We start from the raw sequence: 13,415 nt of genomic DNA, 5'->3' as shown, positions 1-13,415 counted from the left end.
TGAAAAAGGGAAAGAGAGAAAGACAGAAAGAGGGGAAGAGAGAAGAGAACAGTGGGCCCCTTGGAAGGCTATATGGACCAGCTAAGGGCTAGAACCCGGCAGTGCTCACCTCACTTCACCCTTGGCGGGAAAGGTGGGCTAGCAGTTAGGAGCACAGACTCAGTAGGCAGCTACCTGGGCTTGAATCCTGGTTTCTGGTTACTAGTAGTGTGACTCTGGGCAAGTACTTAACATCCCTGTGCCTTGGTTTCCTTATCTCTAAAACGGCGATGATAATATTAGCACCTGCCTCATCAAGCCTCTGGGAGTATTCAGTGAGTTCATGTCAAGGCCCCGACAGAGCATGAGTGCCAGGTAGGGTTCACCTGCTGTTATTCTGCATCATCTGATGCTTTGGAACTCTCCCTCCTCAAAATCCTTTCTGAATATTCCTTCTCAGTCTTTGCCAGGCGTGTTCCTCTGCCCTCCCAGTCACTGGTTCGCTCCATTTTAGAATCACCTGAGGGACTTTTGGGCTTCCCAGGTGGCGCTGGTGATAAAGAATCTGCCTGCCAAGGCATGAGACCAGAAGACCCAGGTTTGATCCCTAGATTGGGAAGATCCCCTGGAGGAGGGCATGGCCACCCACTCCAGTATCCTTGCCTGGAGAATCTCATGGACAGAGGAGCTTGGTGGGCTACCGTCCATAGGGTCACAAAGAGTCCGATAGGACTGAAGCAACTTAGCACGCATGCATGACGAATTTTACAGCTCATCCCCAGAGTTTCAGATCTAGTTAGTTGTTCTGGGGTGGGGCCCAGACACTGGTGCTTTTCAAATTCCCTGGCTCATCAAAATGTGCTGCCAAGGTTGAAAACCACACACTCCTCTAAGTGTTGATACTCCCCAAGACTATTCTTGGCCCTCTTCTCTTCTCATGTCTTTCCCAAGTAGCTGACCTCCTTCCCATGGTTGTAATACACATCCATATACTGGTGACTCTCAAATCCATATATCCTGACAAGGCTTCTCTCTTGAATTCCACACACCCATTTCCAACTCCGTACCAGACATCTTCATTTCCAAATGTATGGACATAAAATTATTCTTAATAGCCTTATAACTTCCAGGGTATCTTTGCTGAGATGTACTCTGGATCCCCCAAGTGGGTACATGTCCCAGTCAGAACTCAGCATTTTTTTTTATTTTATTATTTTTTATTTATTTATTTTTTAGAACTTAGTACTTTGCCTTCGCCCCAAACCCCTTCCACTCCTTCTGTTCCCCACCTCCATCACTCCCAATCATTCACCCAAGGATGTCATCCAGGAATCCTCTCCCCCATCACATCCCACCTCCAACCAGTGGACAAAATCCTGTCCATGCCCTTGTAAGGCTCTCCCCAGTCTCAGGACCCCCAACCCCACTGCCACAGCTCGGGTCCTCTTTGTCTCTCGCCTGCACAGTTGTAGGAGCCTCCTTACTGACCTCCCAGCCTCCAGTGTTTCTGGCTACATTCCCATCTTCGTTCTCTTCATCTTCTTCAGAGCTAGTTATCTGAAATGCAAGTCATTCCCCTACTAATGCCCTCCCCTATAAAAGCACAACTGCCCACGGCCCTTTACTATCTGTCCCCTGCCCCCGGCCTCCCCCAGAGTGACCTCTCCACCCCACCCTCTGTACAGCAGGTCTCCAAATGAGCCATGCTGTTCGATGCCCCAAGGCTTTTGTATATGCCATTCCCCTTGCCTTATGGGCCCTTCCTTCCCTTCCCCCTTCTATTCTGCCCATATTTACAAATTAGCTGAAGCACCAGCTCCTCTAGGAAGTGTTAGGTTGAACTGACCCCTGTTCTGTTTTTTGTCCTCACTGCAGCCTGTCGTTGTCTCTCACTCCTGTTTTACTTTCTTATTTTCATGCCCCCACTGGATTGTGACCATATGGATGGGATGGACTATGTCTTTTTTGTCTTTGAGAAGTGGGGTGAGGAGGGAGGAGACCAGACTCTTAAGCTCAAGTTCCCTTGGCTGAAACACTTGTTTAAGACTGCTTTGGCTTATGGCTCTGGATCTTGAAGGGTAGCTTCCTTCCTCCGGGAGCCAAGCAAAGAGGCTAGGTTTGAGCAAAGAGATCCAAATAACCCACTGGCCAGACATTGTGGTCCTAGGTTCCTCCTCTGGCTCTGCCTTTCCAGGCCCCAGAGCTGGGAGCTCTGATTGTCTCGCCTTCAGGGCCCAACGGAGGTGAGCAGAGTCTTCGTTCCCTTCTTGCATTTGAGATCAGGCTGGGAATGCCTCCATAGAAATCTTCAGGGAGAAACCAAAAATAAATAAATAAATTAAACAAAGATATGGATCCATAAACACTTAGAAACACAGAAATGGACAGAATGCAGATGTCCGATTCTAATTTGTCACCCCTTCCTTAAGGAGCGCGTCCCAGAGTTGCCTTCTGGACACTGTCACCCTTGCCTAAGACAGAGCATTCAAAAGCCCCTTCTCTCACCACTCTTACCTAGCAAAGGGGCTAAGCAGGAATTCTAGTCCCACTCCTCTGCTAGGTGGGCAGCCGAAAAGGTGCAAAATTTAACAGCCAGGGAAATTAAAGCAAACCCTCAACCTCCACAGAAGTGAAAGATCAAGACCATCAATGGTCTTGAGCAATAGAAAAGGTCAGGGCCCAGAGAATAAGCCACAGAACAACCACAGTGTTTGCCTCATTCATGGCTAGATGTGCCATGTCTGACCCTTAATCACTAATCCTTCTAGAGCCTGTGGATTACGTCAGCACTGTGCCAAGCACTAGATTAGCCCGAGTAACCCTTACAACAACACTATGAAGAAGGGACTATTATTACTGCTGTTACAGATGAGGAAACTGAGTCTCAGAGAGGCTAAGCGACTTTTCTAAGGTCACAGAGCTGGTAAGTGCCTAAGCTAGAACCCAAATTCAGTCTGACTCTAAAAACCCAGGCTCATAATTTCTATGATGTACTGCTTTATATATGTGGCATTATCCAGTAGTTTCTAATAGTAATAATAATAGCTAACATTTATTGAACAATGTGCCAAATACTGTGTTAAGCACTTTATACACATTATTTTGTTCACTAGATAGGTACTATAATTAGTCTCACTTTATAGATGAGGACACTGAAGCTTAGAGAAGTTAAGAGCATTGTTCATGGCCTCAAAGCTAGTAGGTGAAAGAACTGGAATACAAACCCAGGGGGATGGATAAAGGAACCACCAGCACAGACAACCCCCTAACTAGCACTACCACCATCCTAGAGAATGTCCACGAAGGCAAGAGAAGGCCTTTCCAGGAGCTCTGACAGGGTGGCTGACACCTTGATAAAAACTGTCTGTGGACTTTTTTTTTTTTACTTTTTGGCCACACCCTGTGGCAAGTGGGATCTTAGTTCCCCCGACCAAGGATTGAACCCACATCCCCTGTATTAGAAGGCAGAAGACTCTTAACCACTGGACCACTGGGGAAGTCCCCTGTCTGAGGACTTTTAACACATGTCCTGCAAAGGCAGCACTAGCCTGAATAGCCAAGTGCATGGCACAGGGTACTCAGAAGTAGCCCTAGAAGGTTGGGCAGGTTCTTCTTTTCCCCAGGGCTCTCTAGAGTATCCTCTCACCAGCTGGATGTACTTACAATAGTCTGGCACTTGGAACCTGATTGGGTTTGGGGCCCCCAGTATCCAGAAGACCGCCAGGACTCTCCTAAGAAGGCAGTTTTCAGCTCTCCTTGCTGGATGCTTCAGTTCCTGATGGGAATTCTCACAGACAGCCTTCCTGTTACCTAAGGAAAGAGAAAGAGAGAGAAGGGAGACAGCCAAGTCCTGGCCTCCCCTCCCCATCTCATCACCTTCCCAAAGCCTTGTAGGCCACCGCCACCACGTCCGATCCCACAGACTTTCTCACCTTCAGGCAAAGGCAGATGATGGCAGAGCTGGGGAACAGAACTTTACCGAGTCCCAGGAGGACTGCACATCCCTGTCTTTGGTATTTAGGGAAGGTGAGTCCCAGAGGAGAAGGAAGGAGAGACTGGGAGAGGAAGGCCGAGATGCTCAGAGATGCAGAGATACAGATGGAGACTGACACCAGGAGGGGTTTCAGAGAGAGACAGAAGAGGCGGGCGCCAGGGAGGGAAAGAGACTGAGGAGGGTGGGAGAGAGGCAGAGAAAGGGGGGAGGGAGGAGAGAGACAGAAAGAGCCAGTTGCTTTATTCATGGCTGGTGATATTATAGACTGAGTGAAAATCACATTATCGTAATGGGAAAGTTAGAGTTGCTGAGATGATGCCCTGAAGCCTCAGCGCTGATTGGGGTGTGATTGCTATCTGTATTTATATGTAGAAAGCAAAGTTCACTGCCAGTTCAAGATGGTGGCGGCTGCTTTATGCAACATAATTCTTCAGTAGGGAGACGCCCCGAGCAAGCGGAACCAGCCGTGCCGGGAGTGGGAGCCCGAGCCTGAACCGGAGCTGACGCCTGAGCGAGCGCTGGAGCAGGCGGTGGAGCCTGGGGTGGAGCCGCGCGGAGCTCAGCCTGCGGAGGAGGGCGGACCCCAACCGGAGTGGAAGCCCGGGCAGGACCAGCGTGTGGTCCCAGAATGGGGTCTGATGGAAGGTGGGAGGAGAGCGGGGCGCGAGAGCCTGGGATGCGGGCCAGGAGTCGCTCCCACATCCTTCATCCGCCAGGCCAGCCCAGAGCTAGGCCCGCCCTGGAGGGAGGGCTGGGCTAGACCTTCAGAGGCTGGAAACCTTGGACGGGCTCTCCAGTGGACCCCACCCCGCCCCCCATTGTATAATTCAGTGCGAAACCGGACGATAAATGTGAGGAGTTTTAATTTTTCCCGTGATGACTGCTTAAGCGCCTTTTTGCCGTCTCACATTTCTTGACATTTTAAATTTTAAATTTCTTTCATGGTTCCCGGCTGTGCAGACCTGTGGTCTGCCGCTTCCTACTGAGCAACCCATCAATTGATGAACGGGTGTGACCTCTGACACCCCCAGTGCAGAGCGGGTTGGGAGTGGGGCGGGGCAGAAGGTGAGCCCAGACTCCAAGCCCTGCCCTGCTCTGTGAGGCATCAGCGACAATCAGCAAGAAAGAAAAGGGCTGTCTTTGCAGCCTAAGCAGTCTATTAAGCTTAGACCACCATTTGCTGCTGTTGTTTAGTTGCTAAGTCGAGTCTGAATCCTTTGCAGACCCCTTGGACTAGAGCCTCCAGGCTCCTCTGTCCACGGCATTTCCTTTTACTTCAGGCCTGTTTCCCTCAGGGCTTCCTGGGGGACTGTTGCAGGTCCTAGAATTGCCAGAGAAAATGCTGGGTGCTCCATCAAATTTGAATTCAAATACACAACAAATTTAGCAAAAGTGTACCCATGCTTTCTTGGGTATTTATGCTTAAAACAAAAACAAAAACTACTGTTTATTTGAAATTCAAATTTAATCAGATTCACCACATAATAGCTGTGTGGCTTTTAACTTCCTAGATCTTCAGTTTCTTTTATCTGAGTACTAAGATAAAGTAAGTAATACATTCCTCAGAGGATGATTGAGATATAGTATGTAAAATACTCAACCCAATATCTGGCACAAAATAAATGCTCAATAAATAACTACAAAATACTTACTCCCTTACATAACCTCTAAGGCACCCTTTAGTCCCTCCCCATTTCTATCCTAGGCTTCTTGGAAGTCAAATGAAAGGCTTGTATCAGGATTCCTACTCTGGAAGCTGCTAGTTGAATGGGGGATCCCAAGGGTAGATCTGATGCTACTTTGGTCCCCCCAGGGGCCTTACCCTATAGGATCCACTGAGAGTTCTGGAAGGCTGATTACCAAGGTGGAGCAGGAACAAAGAGCAAGTCCTAACCCCAGACCCAAATCAAGCCTCACACATTCCCAGCTACCTCTTCTAAGCTTCGAGAACAAAAAAGAGTCTACCCTTCTTTAGGTCCCCAAGTTTGCCTGTCTCCCAGAAAGATGGAGGATGGAGCAGGGTAGTGATATGATACTGGACAGGAAGGGGGCCCTGCCTTCCTGTGAGGCCACAGAATGGGCTGTTTGAGCAATCAGTCTCCCCAACAACCATCCCATCAGGGTGTCATCTCAAACCCCCTCCATCCTCTGGCAGAGGCCCATGTCCAGGGCACACCAGCTTGAAATGAGTCCCTCAGGGTCTCTGTGTTTTTTTCTCCCTCGGCCTCTCTCATATCTCAGCTCTACCTCAGCTCAGAACTGACTTGGAAAAGGGAAGAGGCAGTGTGCAAAGAGTCCCACTGATGCAGCCTGGGTTCCAATCCCACCTATATAATTTTGAACCTCTCTCTCGTAGAAAGATGAGACTTGTTTCCTTCCCTCAATAAAGGTGTTCCTGACTCTGAAAAGAAAAAAAAAAACAAGTGGTTCCCGGTAACCCTCATTTCCAGGAAATCTGGTGGTAGTTGGATTCCAACCTTTGTCTCTGAAGGAGACTAATTATTCAGGAGACAATTCATGGACCAATAGTAGCATATCTCCTTCCTTTCAAGTGGTCACAGACTCAAGACTGCAGTACCAGGCAGATTATATTAATGTGAAGCAACCAGTGGAAAGCAATAGGGAGTGGTGGGATCTATGGCTCAAAGGCACTGCCTCTCCTAAAGGCATTCAATTTCATGTTTCAAATACTGTGCTCAGGAAATCCAAGGAAGTCTGATTTTGATCTATTGCATAACTCCCTAGTTTCTTGATCTTTCTGGTGACACACTTATCCCTAGCCATAGGGTCACAAAGTATTGACACAAGAGTAGAGAGACAACACATACAGAGACACACTAAGCTACAAAGATACATGGAGCCTTCTGTGTAAACACCACCATCAGGCCCAAAGGAGCAGAGCATAGGACACTCACAGAGGAGCTGCTCATCCTCAGCTTGCTTTCCTGCCCACCTCTTGCCAATCTCCCACTCTCTGCCTTCTCCTTGTTTTGCCCACTGGGACCCAAGTCTGTTGCTCACCCCGTTGCGCCCACTTCCCTCTCTCCCTGATGGTGCTGCTGCTGCTGCTGCTGCTAAGTCGCTTCAGTCGTGTCAGACTCTGTGCGACCCCATAGACGGCAGCCCACCAGGCTCCCCCGTCCCTGGGATTCTCCAGGCAAGAACACTGGAGTGGGTTGCCATTTCCTTCTCCAATGCATGAAAGTGAAAAGTGAAAGTGAAGTCGCTCAGTTGTATCCAACTCTTAGTGACCCCATGGACTGCAGCCTACCCGGCTCCTCTGCTCATGGGATTTTCCAGGCAAGAGTCTGGAGTGGGGTGCCATTGGATACACTGTAAAGCCCAAAGGGTGTAAATGGAAATGGTGGGGGAGCACACCACACAGTTGACCCCTATGGTAGAGCCAACACACATGTATCCAGGGCCCCTGGAACATCCCTCTTGCTTTTGACACTCACAGCAGGCCTATATCGGGGCTGAGGATTGACAAGCAGTGTCCACATACTCCTTGGCCTTGATATCAGGATGATGAATTACAATCCCAGTGGTTTAGGTCCCTGCTTGTTATGAACTCAATCAGTATACGTGGTGGCTCTCTCCCAAAGACCACTCAGCAGCTCTAAGCCTTCCTAGATCCCTCCGCTGGGGACTCAGCCATAAACCAGAGGCTCCCGGCACTCAGGCCATTAACCCTGGAAGGGTTCTGAGAGGAGATGCCAAGTCTGGGACTTTTCCACACTCCTCTAGTCCATTACATCTTTGGCCATCGGTGCCAGAACCTAGGCAACCTCTTCCTGGGCTCAGTTATTTCAGCAAAACAGACTATCGATCCATTGTAATAAAGAAAATAAATTAAAATCAAGTGCTCCTTCAAAGATTCTTGAGAACTGATTTTCAGATGATTCACTGGAGGGAATTGTCTGTGCTCCTGTCTCCTTCCCTTTCAGGATTATAAATAACATTGATCATCACCAGCATCTTATCAAAGCTGGGATGTCCACATCTTTGGGAACAATTACCCAAATCACAGAAGAGGCAGGAGAGGACTTACTGAATAAGCTTTTGTCATCTTAGAGGTACAGGGGCAGTGGGGAGGGGGGAGTCCAAAGAGATGACCTCTGTCCTGTCTTAGAGGATGAAAGTGAGATATCTCCCAGGGCAGGAAGCTTGGCTGGCAGTTCATTTATTCAGCTTCCTCTGAGGTTCCTATTTTACATCCCTCTGGGCTTGTGTTTAAGGAGCTATGTTGAGATTTGCACATATGTCCCTGATCCCTAGAATGACCCAGCAAGAGGAACTGAGGTTTGGCAGAGGACATTCTGCTTGTGGTAGAGGGAAGAGAAATGAGGCACCTGCCCCAGAAACCATGCGCCCTCCCCCCTTATCAAGGAATAAAGCAGAAAATCAAGCAGTACCCCTGGGACAGTGAAAGGGGCTAATCTGCTCAGAAGCTGGAGGCCGGATAAAATGACCCTTGCCTGAAATGGATGTCAGAGGAATGTCTCTAAGGAAATGTCATTCTACTCTCCTTGGAGGGCACTAGATGTAGCTGGTAATCCACCCCACTCCCCCCACTCCTGACCCCTCTACACACACACACACACACACACACACACACACACATAAATCTTAATTGTGTCCGGGACTTTTTACAGCTCTAATTAATCATATTTAGGGCTGTTTCCAGCTGTTGCTGAGGGAAAGAAGGTCCCACACGCCTGTGACTTAGGGTAAATCCAATCAGATGGAGGAATTCTTTGATTCCGAAGAAGCTGAGCATGGGAAAGACCCCTCTAATCCCAGAGCCTCTCAGACCCTGCCTGCCACCTCTTCTCCCCCACATCTGTCCTTGGAAGCTGATCTGGGCTGGGGAAGGGGAGGGGCTAGGGGTGGAGGGGAGGGACCAAGGAGATGGGTGAGGGAGGCACCCCACTTGAGATGGGTTGACTGGAATCAGGACCTAGGCCCAGTGCCTCGCTGACTTGGAGCTTCTGCCCTGTACTTAGGCCATTTAGTGGGCTCAGGGGACCCACGAGTTACTACAGGAGACTGGGCCTGGACTAGTCAGACTAGTGGGTGGGCAGCACTGACCTAATTACAGCTCTGTGTAGCCAGCGTGGCCTGAAAAAGGGCCTCACCCAGGCCTTCTGCTTTCCTGTGCCTTCTCCCCAAGCCCCAGAGGCATCTCTGTCAGCTCCCTTAGGCTCTCATACGTCTCTCCTTTTCTGGGTGTGTTTCTCTCTCTTCTTAGGGCTGCATGGCATGATTTCAATGTCTTTCCCTGATGCCTGTTTCTTTTTTTGGCTGTGATCTCTGAACTCCTAGGCCACACTACCTCAGATCTTCACAGAGATGCGCTGAAAGATAGACATCTTAAGGGGAGAGGGTCAGAGCCTGGCTGCTGCTAATACCTCTTCTTTGGTTTACGCTGGTAGTCCATTAGGTACACAGGTGGAGCCAATATGGATGGAATGAGAGATAGGGAAGGTGGGATGGAGGGAGAAAACCTGCTGCTGAGTAGTGGGTGGACAGCAAGGGGCTACCCCACCCCTTAGAGACCCAGATGGGAGAGGAAGCCTTCCCCGGGGTGGAAAGTGAGGGTGCAAGGCTATAAGAAGGCCAGACAGAGACGAAGTAGTGGTGACCCTATTCTCCCTGCTATGATGACCCCACCTCTGCCTGCCCCCTTGTTGAGGCTTTCTGGGTCCTGGCCTAACTGGGCCTAAATAACTGAGAAGCCCGTTACAGCCTTGCTGTTTCCTCACTGTCAAGTGTAAACGCTGCACTGGTCGGTGGGGAAATGGGGCTAATTTGAATTGATAATAGAAACGCAGGGAAAAGTCATCTATAGTGAGTGAGGAGCGAGCGATCCCCGAGCAGATGCTAAATCTTGTATAATGAAAGAATCTGCCGATGTCAATTATGTACGAGCGTCTTTGCAGTGGTTGGAGGCGGTGGGCGGGCGAGGGAACGGAGGGCTGGGTGCATCCCATAAACCCAAACACCCATCAAAGGCTCATACATATGGAGCGGCGGAGATTACGGCATAAATTTGAATGTTATGAATGTGCATGAGGGACAGGCAGGAAGCCTACCTCATAAGAGGGAAGGAAAGGGACTGTTTTTCAGTGCGTGTGTACAAGGGAGCTTTTGTCCTTTGGGTCCCTCAGCTGGGTCTCCTCTATCTTAGCTGTGTCCCCTCTAAACCCAGTTATGTCCCAGGATGAGAAAAAATGTCAGAGTCTAAGGGTGCTGGGGCAGGGTAAGGTCTGCTATTCTTTGGAGGCTTTGGGTCTAGCTGCCCTTGACCCAGAGTGTTGCCAGGATGGGATCTAGAGACTGATGCAGCCAGAGACCCAGAAGGCTATTTTGAAATATCTGTGATGTGAACATAGCTTCCGCTCCTGCCTAATGGAAGATACAGGAGAGATAGCGATGCTCACCATGGAATGGGTGGGGTGATCCTGGAAGACAGCCTGGAGGAAGAGGTCACAAGCTGTGCTATAAAGGGGGCCAACAGCTTAGAATGACAACACCAAGGACACATCTTCCTGTTCCTGGGTACAAATCCACAGCACAGATAGAAGTGTGTGCTTGTGAGTGCACACACATGTGTGTGCATATACACACACGCATGCACACACACACACACACATACAGGTGGTAACAGGGCCCAGACCCCTCCATCAGTTCCCAACCTGCAGTTGCTCCCTGAGCAGACTCTGTGATTTGTGGTACAGGCCACCCAGGGACTTTAATCTTCACCGTGACAAATGCAATAAAAGGAACAATTTGGAGATCAGAGCTAAGGAAGACACATTTACAAACCCTTCCCCAAAGGTTGGATGGGGCTGTCACCATGTGATTTGTGCTGGAGATGAAGCAGGGAGGGGTAGAGGGGGAGGCAGAGAGCTGGAGAAGGCAGACTGGGGAAGAGGAAGCCTCACCACCTCCTCCTTACCCTCTCTGCTGGATCCCAGTGGGGTGGGCTAAGGCAGCCTGTGCATGGTGGGAGGAGGCCTGGACCGCAGGCAGCCACTCCACCCCACCCCCATCACGACCAGGGACCACAACTCAATTACCAGGAACACAGGCCAGAACCACGAGCTTCAGAGATTCATCTCAGCAGTTCAGGGGCTCTATCTAGGGGAGGGATTGGTGGGGTAGTGGGCGGGGGGAGAGAAGGTAGGAGAAGAGAGAAAGGAGGAGAGGCAGAGGCAGAGTGGGCAAGACATTTTAACATGTCAAGCTGCAGAGGGAGCCCCAAAGAAGCCCCAGTCTGGAAGAGGAATGAGAAGGGAGATTTCCCAACCAGGGCTCCTTGCTCAGCCAGACGTGGAAGGATCTGGCTTCCTAAACCTAAAGCAGCAGTGGGGTGGGTGGGGCAGGGGGCACCCACCCACCCATTTGATCTGGGAACAAATCTATGGGAAGGTAGATCAGCCTGGGGTTCCACCGGATAAGTTTATCTGGGGTCTAAGAACAAAGCTGGTAGATGGCCAAGCAGGACTGAAGACACTGGTACAGTCTGGGAACTAGGGCCTCCCTTTCCTCTCTGAGCTTCTCCTTCCCTGTCTGAACAACAGGTCTAGGCTAGGAGATCTGTAAGGTGCCAGCTGCCTTATATCATGGGCGCTCTGAGCCCCAGGTTTCCTAGAACCAACAACAGGAGACTGGGTGAGAGAGAAAAGTGCCATTCTGCCACACCCCCACTTTGCCTCTCTGTTGCTGGACTGGTTTACAAACACATGCGCTCCTGTTGGATCCCAGCTCCACTTCCCAGAGTTCAGGTCTTCAATTCTCTCAGGCACCCATACCCCAGAATAAGGGTTCAAAAGTAACTCTTTGGCCCTCTTTCTTCTTGAAAAACCTGGTCAGTCTTACCTTCCTTTTGGATAAGACCATCCTCAAACCAAGGCCATTTTGTCTCTAGCTCCTTCTACCCCATGCCCAAGTGGCCCCTTAGGAGATGTTTTCTCTGCCCCAGGGTGTAACTTTGAGGCCTCTGGGTTCCTTCTAGTTCCCTAACTTTAAGCTCCCAGCAACTGAGATGTTAGTTTCCTTGATCAGTGCCCTCCCCACCCATCGGTGCTCTGTCCCCTGCCCCCAGCTTCCAACCAGGCTGAGAGATGCCATGCTGGCAGGAGGTTCTAGCCTGGGAGGCTTTGGTTTTTCATCTCACTCAAGGTCACACCTGAGATTTCCTCCACTTAGCTGCTGCCCTTGTGCATCTCCAGGTTGACTTGGTTCTCATATACAGGTAAGTGGGCCTGGTGAGTACCTAAATGTGGGTAGGAGAAAAGAGACTTTAGGAGTGTGTGGGCCTGACCCTCATTCAAAACTCCCTAGGGAAGACTGACACTCAGACTGGAACATCTGGTCATGGCCCAGCAGGCTCAGAGAAGTTCCCTCAGCTAGACTGGGCCTCTTCAGGGTGGTGACTCAGGGCTGGATCTTGGTCTCCAAGGGCGGTAGGGAATTGGGGAGGTTGAGGAGGTGGAGGAATGAACAAAGGTATTTTTTCTAAGCTCTAGACAAGGAGGAGAGGATTCCCTGCTTAGGAATGAATAGAGGGGCTTGTGGGCACCAAATCAAAAACAGGCTGACATCCCCAAATCTCTCTCCAGCAGAAGGGCATAGACTGGAATTGTACAAACTCCATCTGAATGAGTCCCTTGGAATAGGGTCCATGATGGACAGGAGACACAAAGGGAACTGAACTGCTGATTGCTGGTTGGGGTAATTCCCATGGTCCTCTGCTGCCTCCCTCTGGGAGAGGGCAAGAGGACGAGCCCTGTCCTCCTCCCAGCTCCTCCTCCTAGCTCCTCTCCACTGAACCCCATATCCCCACCCAGGTCCCTGATTTCTCCCCGGGTCCTTGGACACTGTCCTCACCCCCGACCTCCATCTCCCAGACTCCCCCACCCTCACCCCACAGAAGGCATGAGAGAAAAAGGGGACTAATAGGTGAGCAAAAAGGGACTCTCTGGAATCTCTTCCATTCCCTGACTCCCCTCTTCAGAGGAAGAAAGGACATGACTTGGTTCACTCATTCACATCCCCCGTGGGCTGCAATGGGAAAGGAGGACAGAGGAACAGGTCTGAGAATTGGCCCATACCCCAGGACATCTTCTTTTCCCTGGAGTCTTACTTTACCCAGAGACCAATCCTTCTCTGAGGCCAAAACCAAGGCCAGGCCCAGGCGGGAGTGAGTCCACATTAACTGATGGTTCATTATCTTTCAATGCCCCTCCCACTGCTGGTGGGTTGATCCCAGCTGGGCAACCCCTGACCCCCAGCTCTGCTTACCTCCCACCAGGTTTAGTCCAGTCCTGAGGCAGCTGAGCCCCGAAAGGGTGGTGGGGAGGGGAAGGCCAAAGCAGGATCAGAAATGGCCACAGGGTCACATGGGCTCTAAGGAGGCACTTCCCCTCTGAAAGCC

At 50.4% G+C, this 13,415-nt stretch overlaps 1 long non-coding RNA gene across 1 annotated transcript; it reads right to left on the bottom strand.

The window, feature by feature from the left end:
- Window positions 1–1,174: 1,174 nt before the first annotated feature.
- Window positions 1,175–13,415, bottom strand: LOC147344200 (uncharacterized). The gene is made up of 4 exons (XR_015155209.1): window positions 13,283–13,415; window positions 12,168–12,254; window positions 3,643–3,789; window positions 1,175–2,285 (listed from the first exon to the last, which is right to left on the bottom strand). It is a non-coding gene; the product is annotated as an uncharacterized LOC147344200 (long non-coding RNA).

Source organism: Bos grunniens, chromosome 26, assembly GCF_055505025.1.
Source record: "Bos grunniens cultivar Pamir isolate PY7600 chromosome 26, Bosgru_T2T1.0, whole genome shotgun sequence".
NCBI lineage: Eukaryota > Metazoa > Chordata > Mammalia > Artiodactyla > Bovidae > Bos > Bos grunniens.
This window is presented reverse-complemented; position numbering and strand designations above follow the sequence as displayed.